This window comes from Spinacia oleracea, chromosome 5, assembly GCF_020520425.1.
Source record: "Spinacia oleracea cultivar Varoflay chromosome 5, BTI_SOV_V1, whole genome shotgun sequence".
Classification (NCBI taxonomy): domain Eukaryota; kingdom Viridiplantae; phylum Streptophyta; class Magnoliopsida; order Caryophyllales; family Amaranthaceae; genus Spinacia; species Spinacia oleracea.
In genome coordinates, this window is record NC_079491.1 from 125,497,076 (window position 1) to 125,506,650 (window position 9,575).

A 9,575-nucleotide genomic window follows, 5' to 3' on the forward strand; every position below is an offset into this window, starting at 1 on the left:
TTGAACTGAAGCGACCTCTAGCTAGGCATTCAGCTCACTTGATCTCACTGAATTATTAACTTGTTAATTAATACTGAACCGCATTTATTAGACTTAACATTGAATGCATACTTGGACCAAGGGCATTATTTCCTTCAATATCCACATTACTTTTCTGGTGATTTCTGAACATAAATCGGGATATGAATTACAGAGGATCAAATAAACAACATAATTTCAACCACCATATTTCTAATGCACTCTTATTCACAGGATCAAGCAACTAATTGAACAAGTAAAACAAGATCAAGCAACTAATTGAACAAGATCAAGCAACTAATTGAACAAATACAGAGATGAGGAACTGGGCATCTTGTTCACAGGCCACAACATCATCTTTATCATATCATTCTCATATTGAAATACTTGACCTGCAATACAATGGAACAAAACTAAATAGGAAATAGAGGGTTACCTGAGGAGAGAGATATTCATCAAAACTAAATGTCATAGTCAAAGGGGAATTTGAAGAAAATGAGAGATAAATCTATTTCATCAATAATTGAACATTACTGAGCAGAGAAACAAGCAAGAAAAAAAAATTCATCTTAATATTTGGTCAAAAGCTATACAAAGTACACAAAATGATCATGGTCAATTTCAAAGTGCAGATAATAAGATATTTTAATGCAACAACACATTACCAACTGTCCAAACGAAACTGAAAGCTATCAAATACACATAATAATTAACCCTCAAGTTTGTAAAAAAACAAGTTTTTATTAATTACACAAACTACAAAATCGTGAATTAACCCCAAAAACCCAGCAAATATACTGGGCATCAGATCGGGGAAAAACTAGGTCGTTACTAGCTTTCTTAAATCTAACAAAAACCTAAACTAATCACTAAACACAAGTAAAGCGATAAGTAAGGGTCAAAATCCACAAGGACTAAGGTAGACTAATTTATGTTAATCAAACGATAAGCTAGGCTGAAACGGAGTTGGAAAGTCAACTAACCAACTAAAACTAATTTAACTAAACTAACTACCAAAGGACAAACATGGCCAAGGAATGAAATCAAACACCAACAATTATGAAACAAGTATTTTTGAGCAACAATTAAGAATGATGATGCACAAACAAAGCATGAATGAGGCGCTGGTTAGAGATAGATCCTCAAATGACTCCCGTCTTGGATCAATTCTTAGAATAGTCAAATGCAAACTCCCGTCCCACACACAACTACCCTTAGGTCAAAATTAGGCTTAACCAGAACAAAAGTCAACTTAGGTCACGATCCCTCGATATTTCTAAAGTCAACTACCCCAAATCAAAGTCATACACAAGTAGCTAATTTGCATATAACCAAGTTTGATTATGCTCAAACAAACAATAATTTAATCATGAAAAATCACCAAATTCAAACTCAATTACCTAACTCAATCATTGTTAGGTTTTCACCCAAACCCTAACCAATACACTACTCAATCAATGTAAAAACACAAAATTTATAGAAATTAACAACTATTAAAATGAAACTAAATAATAATAACACCAATCTAAACATGAATCATTAAACTAAACAAAAAAAATTAAACTAATAAAAGAAATAAATGATGCAACAAAATAAGCAATAAATGAAGAGAGAAGAGTAAGAAATTCTCATTGATTGATGGTTGATCTTCAAAACAAGTTGCCACCCATTGAAATTGAAAAGCCCCAATTTTTCATTGATTTTTCCTTACTTTTTCTCTCTTATTAACTAAACTAATGAAAACCCTAATCCCTAAGTAAAGAGAAGCTAAACTAATTATTTACATCTCTTTTATCATGACCCAATAATTTGGTATTTATACTAAAACCTCAAAGAAAATAAAAAGAGAAAAGAAAAAAGGAAAAATAAATTAAAATAAAATAAAGGAGAATAAAGGAGGGAGAAAAGAAAAGGAAAATAAAAATAATCAAAACCCCCCAAAACAAACCAGCTACACCTCCCGTAGCTTTTCCTTTCCAAAAAACCCAAAACAAAGTTCAGACCCCCTTTTGTTTCTTTTCTTCGTGCTCCCTTCGCTGCTCCTCTCCCTTGGATTTTTAATCCCTTCGCACATCATCATCATCCTTAATCATCAACGTCATCATCAATCATCAATCAGCATCACCATCAATCACAACCGTTGGATCATCATCAATCAACGAATCGTGGCATGTCAATTTCATCATCACCAGTCTCAAACACCGAACCATTGATCAAATCGCAGTGGCTGAGTTCATTAATCAGTACCAAAAATCCGCGTTCAAATGTTCGATCAAACTCAATGGAGGTTCGGCCGGACTTCGTTCTGATTTGGGCGAACTCATTAATGGTTCGGCCGGACCTAAATACAATCAGGAACTTTTCTAAATTTCGGGGTCGGCCGAACTCAATACGGGTTCGACCAAACCAAATTACTCTGTTATTTCCTTTTCTTTTTGGGCGATTTTTGATGTGCTTGATGTTGTTGGGATGCGCAGACGACGGAGGAGATGCGGGATGATGGGCGTTGCGGTGGTGTTGGTTGGAGTTGTTGGTGTCAGTGAGGGAGGTTGCGGTGTGTTTAGGCGAAGGTGGGATGGGGTTGAGGTGAGTAGTGCGAGGAGAGCTGCCCACTTGCTGCTGTTGAGTTTATTGTGGTGATGGATAAGTTGAGTGTGGTGTAGGATAAGCTTAAGTGTAGTGTAGGATAAGGCTTTGCTTCTAGTTTTGTTGTTCTCAAGGTCGGAGTTGACTTTTCTTGACCAAGCTAAGCACTTGACTTGAATATTTGAACCTCGAACAATCACCTACACACACAATCAAAGATGTGGGGAAAAATGGAATAATATTTAATAAAGCAAAAAAAATAAAATAATAAAAATAATAATAAAAGTGATTAAAATGAAAATAAAATAGAAATTTAATTACAAACACCAAGTTAAATTAACTATAAAATTATTAAACAAAATAAAATAAATAAATTATGAAATTAAGACTTAAAATGCTAATAAAATCGCTAAAATACTAAAGTGATCTATAAAATATAAAAATACAAATAAAGAGTAAAAAGGATAAAATTAGTTAAAAATATGAAAAATAAAGTAGAAAATAAGTTAAAAACTACCCATAAATGTCACTCATCAGCATCTTATTCACATGCCACAACAACAACCTTATCAAATCATTCTCATATTGCAATACTTGAACTACAATACAATGAAACAATAATTGACACAGATCCATCCAATAATTAACTAAACAAAATTGGATCAAAACTACTGCCATTATTTACTAAGAAGCACTAACATGCAAGTATTAGCTCAATAACAGAAGCAACACTAACACGAAGCAACACTAACATGTAAGTATTAGCTCAATAACTGAAGCAACACTAACACGAAATTAGCCCAAAACTACTATCATTAAATAATTATTGTTCAGACAATTTCACGAAAAGAAAAATAAACATAACCTTAAAACCCCCCAAATAAACATCACATTCACCAATTACTAACCAATGCCTCTGCAAGCCCATTCACGCATCTCCAAGGAGAGGTTTAATTCATACCCAATCTTAAAGAAGTGAAATCAATGAAAGATGAAGATTGAAAATAGGAAATAGAGGGTTACCCGAGGAAAGAGAAAGTAGGGGGTCACCGATCTGAACTTTCGGTCACCAATCTCAGCCACCGATCACCTTCAAACCAGATCTGAACTTCCGATCACCAATCTGAACCGTCGATCAACTTAAAACCGAATCTGAATCTCCGGTCACCCTCAAACCATATCTAAACCACCGGTTACCCTCAAACCGGATCGAAACTCAAGAACCCTAGATATTTGCCCCCTTTTTTTTGAAGAAAATCTGGGTTGTTTTGTGGGATGTAAAGAGGGGATTTTACAGGTTGTGTTTGGTAATCTCATGAAATAAATATGAGAGAGATGAATTTCGAAAAGAAAATTAGGGTTAAAATGAAAAAAAAATATGGGTAGCATTTTTTGTGACGGATGAACGCGAATGAGTAAGGATGAGAGGGGTGGAGCAAAGGAGAGAGGTGAGAGGTGAGAGAGGAGGTGGAAGGATCCAGAATATGAGATGAGAGAGTTGTCCTTGTTTTTTATAGTTGGGTGATGTTAATGATATATGTTAATTAGGATTAAATGGAGTATTGAGGTAGATTATTTTGTATCTAGTAAGGGCAAAGTAGTCAATTTACAAGGAAAAAGTTTCCAAAAAAGAAAATGGTGCAATATTTGTGAAATTTCCACAAGAGGTATATGTTGCGATAATTCTGGAACGGAGGAAGTATAATATATTAGTGGACTTGACATCACGATGAATGATTCCCTTGTTTGTACCAGTGTACGTGGAGGTACTGAATACCCTTGGAAGCCCTATGCAGATCTCGAATCCTTGTTTCAAAGACTACACTACTTCGGTAGATTAAGAGAAACTTTCTTTAATGTCATATATATAGGTGATATCTTGTTGGAAATTCTAGTGAGAAAAGCAAGAAAAGAGGAAAAAAAGTATATTGTGGGAATTGTCCCTCTGTAGGGGTTTACAGTTAAATACATAACATGATAACGGAATAACCCCAAAGCCAGGAAGCATGTATAAATTACATATTAAGCATAACTTACGTTTGTAGCTGTAGACGTCTACTTTTGCCCCCATTCCCGAAAGGGAAGGTTCGATGATGAGAACATAAATCTCCACTTGGCAACGCATCTCCTATAAAATAACGAATCTCGGTCACCCTTTTCATTTCAGCCAAAACTGCTATTTATGGAAACCTGCTAAAAATGGTAACTGCCGTAAGAAGTAGTTGTTAAAAGTGGCAAGACATAAAAGATAGAAATCTGTCAGAATTAGGTGTTGCACTCCAACATAAGTCCTAAAAGAGATAGAATTGGCAAAAGGAATTCTATTCCTGCTATAATTCGAAAATAAGAGTTACGTATTGATTAAATTCCTAACGAACCTAGAGTTCGTAACGGGCCCAGACGCATTCCATCATAAGTTGATACGCACTAAGAAACTCGGATAAGTCTCAAAAGCTCCGTGATTAAGAGTCCAAATCTGACAAAGACTCGGCTCAGACCTTATTTTCAACGCCTGGGTCTGGGCGCCGAAATCTTCGGCGCCCAGCCCTGGGCGCTGAAAATACCTGGGACGTGTTGCCTCCGAATTCTCTTTGGGTTCGGATTCTAAAGATCTATCTTTCCACAAACTCTTTCCATATAAATACAGCCTCAAAACCGACGTGAAAAACACACAATTCATAATCTGAGTATTGACTCCAACCCTAAGCCTAAGCCTCACGCTGCGAAATTGATCCCGCGTTATGTCGCAATCGACCCAAAAGTCGAACAGAACGTATCCTGTCCCCTGTAGCTGATGAATTAAGCCTAAATACTGGAACACTGCTCAGAAACCCGAGATTCGTTAAATAACAGGAATTCTAACTACACTTGATCTGACGACGTCACGCCCACGAGGGACGAGGTCATGCATTAGCCTCGTGCTTTTTCGACCCCCTCACAGTGGTGACTTTACTGGGGAACGTTAATGAAATACTCGTGCTCGTAGGTAATCAAAATAGCCGAAGGGTGAAACGATCCTACTCCGCGTTTATTTCCTTATCAAGTTGGGACGACCTGAAAATCAGCATATTAATGTGAACGGACAGAACCGCATAACGAATCTCGGCTTCCTTGGCATGTTTCATCTCGGGAGTTGGGACTAAGGATACCATCGCCAACCGGGGGGTGCATACGCTTCGAATGTTGTCCACTCGGCACTTGTCGCTAGTAGTACACCCGTCCCAAACCCAATCGCTCGCCCACTAAGGTCCCCCTCATTGGTGCATGCCCCCTTGGTTTACATCGTGATTGGCCTCTTGGGACGAAATTCGTCTGTTGAATGCACTACCTCGACCGGGGCATGTGTTGGATCTACGATAGAAGCGGTACCAAGCCAGGCGCAAATATTACCCATAGAAGCCTATCATAAACTACGTGACATATTAGTTTTTGCTTCATGTTGTAATGCTAGTTATGTGTAGCGAATTATGTGATTATATTGTGATTATGTATGACAAATAATGCTAGAAAACCAACGACCCTAAAAATTGCCTAAACATTCATAAACACCAATTGGCCAAAGAGTTATACCAAAATACGTGTTCCGCAACCCCGGGCGATCGCCACAAAAACAAGCGACGCTTAGGATGGCCTGTAACGGGTCCCACAACGCTGCACAATGCGTAAAGGACGTTATTAGGCAAGCACGCAAAATTAAGTCGCATGTACAAAAAAAAAAATATACGCGAACAGAATACGAGTACCAGTCAGGGACGCATTTTCAGCGCCCCTGGCTGGGCGCCAAACATTTTCACGCCCTGCGTTGGGCACTGAAGTTGCTGCTTGGCCTTTTGGCCAGGCACCGCAGCTTCGGTGTCCGCGCACAAAATACACGCAGCAATAAAAAATTCGTAACAAATTTTCTACGAGGACGTATGAAAAAGCACTCGATTCTAAGAACGACTTATAAAATAAACAACACTTTGTGTCGTCATTAGCCCTCCTATGAAGGCAATGTTCGGCACCAAAACCGAGCAAGCTAATTAAAATAACTTTGAATGTCACACGGGTAAAGATTTTCGAAAATATAAAAGAGTTCAGAGTGCACACACAATAGTCCAAATGTACTAGTCCGACTTAAGGGTAGTCATAAAGTGTCTAGAAGGCCAACTCATAAAATAAACTAATGTGTCTCCTACTCCATAATTTTAATACAGAGTCCCTGAATACCTACCCGTGATAGCCATCAAGGATCACAATGGAAGTGGCATATCCTGAACATCCACTCCTAGAGGTCGCACAAACCCAAGAGATGAAGGAAATAATGCCCTTGGTCCAAGTATGCATTCAATGTTAAGTCTAATAAATGCGATTCAGTATTAATTAACAAGTTAATAAATTCAGTGAGATCAAGTGAGCTGAATGCCTAGCTAGAGGCCGCTTCAGTTCAAGTGGAATTAATGATATTAATCCACAGCTTACTCTTGACTGAACCCGTAGGGTCACACAAATAGTACGTAAACGGATCAAGTATTTAATGGCATTAAATAATCTATCTATGGATATTCGGAATCGACGGATCTTGGTTTCAGTGGGAGATAAGATCGTCACAAGCAAGAAATGAATACTCCGGAAACGATGATATTGCCGGAAACGGAAATATGGATCGTATCGGAAATATAAATATTATCCAAGTCGTAGATGTTGCCGGAAACGGAAACATGGTACGTATCGGAAAATATTATCGGAAATGGAAATATTGCCGGAATCGGAAATATTGCCGGAAACGGAAATATTGTCAGAATCGAAAATATTATCGGAATCGGAAAATATTACCGGAAACGGAAATATTAAATATTTGTTCGAAACGGAAATTAATTCCGGAATCGGAAATATTAAATATTGTTCGTATCGGAAATAAATTCCGGAACCGGAAATTTAATCGGAAGCGTATCGTACGAATAAGCATCGGACGAGGCCTGCCGGACGAAGGCCCAGCACGAAGCCAGACCATCGCCCAGCAAGCAAGGACGCGCGCACGCCCAGCCCAAGGCAGCGCCAGGCCCACTGCAAGGCAGGCCCTGCGCGCCAAGGCAAGGCTGCCCAGCGTGGGCTGCGTGGGCCGAGCGCACGCGTGCGGGCGCCCTCGTGGCTCCGTGCGTGTGTGTGCTTGTGTCCATGCACAAATCCTAAATCTATTAGGATTTGGTGTGTGATTAAATTCCTATTCCTATTAGGATTATTTAATTAGAGTCCTTGTAGGATTCTAAGTTTAATTAAATCGTATCCTACTAGGATTCCAATTCCCTTTCCAAACCTCTTTAAATAAGGGCCTAGGGTCATAATTTATAAACACGATTGAAGTATTCAAAAGGGTAAGTTTTTAAAGAAAATTCAGCCGCACTCTTGCACAATAATAGCCGAAAATTCCTAAGCACCTTAAGGGCGATTCTAGTTGGTCAATCTTGAGGCGGATCCGGACGTACTGTGGACTATCTACGGAGGGACGACACTTGGAGTCCTAAAGACTTGTTCTTGTTCGGTTCGGGCGCAACTAGGGAAGGCACGCTACAAAGTTTATGCATCTATACTATGCTAAATGATTATGTGTAAATAATATGCTTTCCTGGCTTTATGGTTTTTCCGCATGATTTATGTATTGTCATATGTATCATAACCTAACAGTGGTATCACGAGCCTCTTATTATTTTCATAATCTAAATTGCATAAACATGTTTAAATATTACAATTTTGCAAGAATTAAAAGGGGTGATTAATTTTCGTAATTGTTAATTAATTGCAAATTGCGTTTATTTAATTATACGTACGCAGTTTTTCGGCAGTTTCTTCGTTACTCATCTAAATCGAGTGACTTTTGTGTCAATTCCGCATGTAAAAGGCATTCTAAAATTTTGACAAAATTAGTATTTTTCGGCCGAACCCAGAATTCTCAAATTCGAAGCCTAACTATGACTTTTCGGAGGTTTTAGTTTTTCGAACGCAAAATTTCGTAAATTTAAGATGTTAAATTAAATATTTGCGATTCTTGTTGATAAATCTTGAATTTTGATTGACCTACTGTATATGTTTAACAAGTTTGAATGCCTAGCCTTGTTAATTATGCAATCTAATTTGTAATTATGATTAATTTGTTGAAAATTTGAATAATTTAGAATTAATTTGATTTTCATAATTAGTTAATAATTTAATTAGATACCTATGATTAAAAACCACCATAAAAATTGTAAATTTGTGTTAAATTTTAAATTTTTATGACCTAGACTTGAATCCATGATCAATCGGAAATTAATTGATTAATAAATTTTCGATTTTTCGCCCTAAATTATGAAATTAATATGTTTTATTAATTCGTCATTAATTTTGAAAATAAAATTTTTAATTTTTTATGCAATCGCTCATAAAACTTGCACGCACAAAGCAATGGACGCTACGTGTTACCCTTAAGGGGTGTTGTATAATGCGGGCGTGCGACGACGAGCAAGGGAGCTCGTCGCCCACGCGGTACGAATGCAGCGAGCAAGGCGATGGCGCGCGAGCACAAGGCAGCAGCCCTGCCTTGTGTCGAGCGCTGTGCGTGATGGGCGATGGGGCGAAGCCATGGCACGCTGTGGGCGCGCGAGCGAGCGAGAGCTAGTCGCCCAGCGATCGCTGCTCTGCGCACCACAACGCGTGGCCTCGAGCGAGCGAGGAGCATCGTAGCTGCTGCGATGCTATGGGCAGGCAGGCTGCGCGCAAGCGTGGCTTGCCTTGCTGCCTTGCGCGTGGCTGCTGCGACGTTGTGCCATGGACATCGATGAGTCGTGCACTCGAAGGGGCTTGGGCGCAAGCCCAAGTGCTCGTCATGTCACGATTGTCGAGTTTTAAAATTTTAATTTGAAATTTTCAGTTTACGTAATTTTAACTAATTTTAAAATTAATAATTTAAATTATTTTCTTGGGTTTTAATTTTGAATATTATAATTATAATAAAT

At 38.3% G+C, this 9,575-nt stretch overlaps 1 long non-coding RNA gene across 1 annotated transcript; it reads right to left on the minus strand.

Annotated features, from left to right (window-relative positions):
• Positions 1-1,636: 1,636 nt before the first annotated feature.
• On the minus strand, positions 1,637-4,265 carry LOC110778820 (uncharacterized). Its single transcript, XR_002530945.2, has 2 exons — positions 3,628-4,265; positions 1,637-2,804 (listed from the first exon to the last, which is right to left on the minus strand). It is a non-coding gene; the product is annotated as an uncharacterized lncRNA (long non-coding RNA).
• Between the last annotated feature and the right edge of the window lie 5,310 nt (positions 4,266-9,575).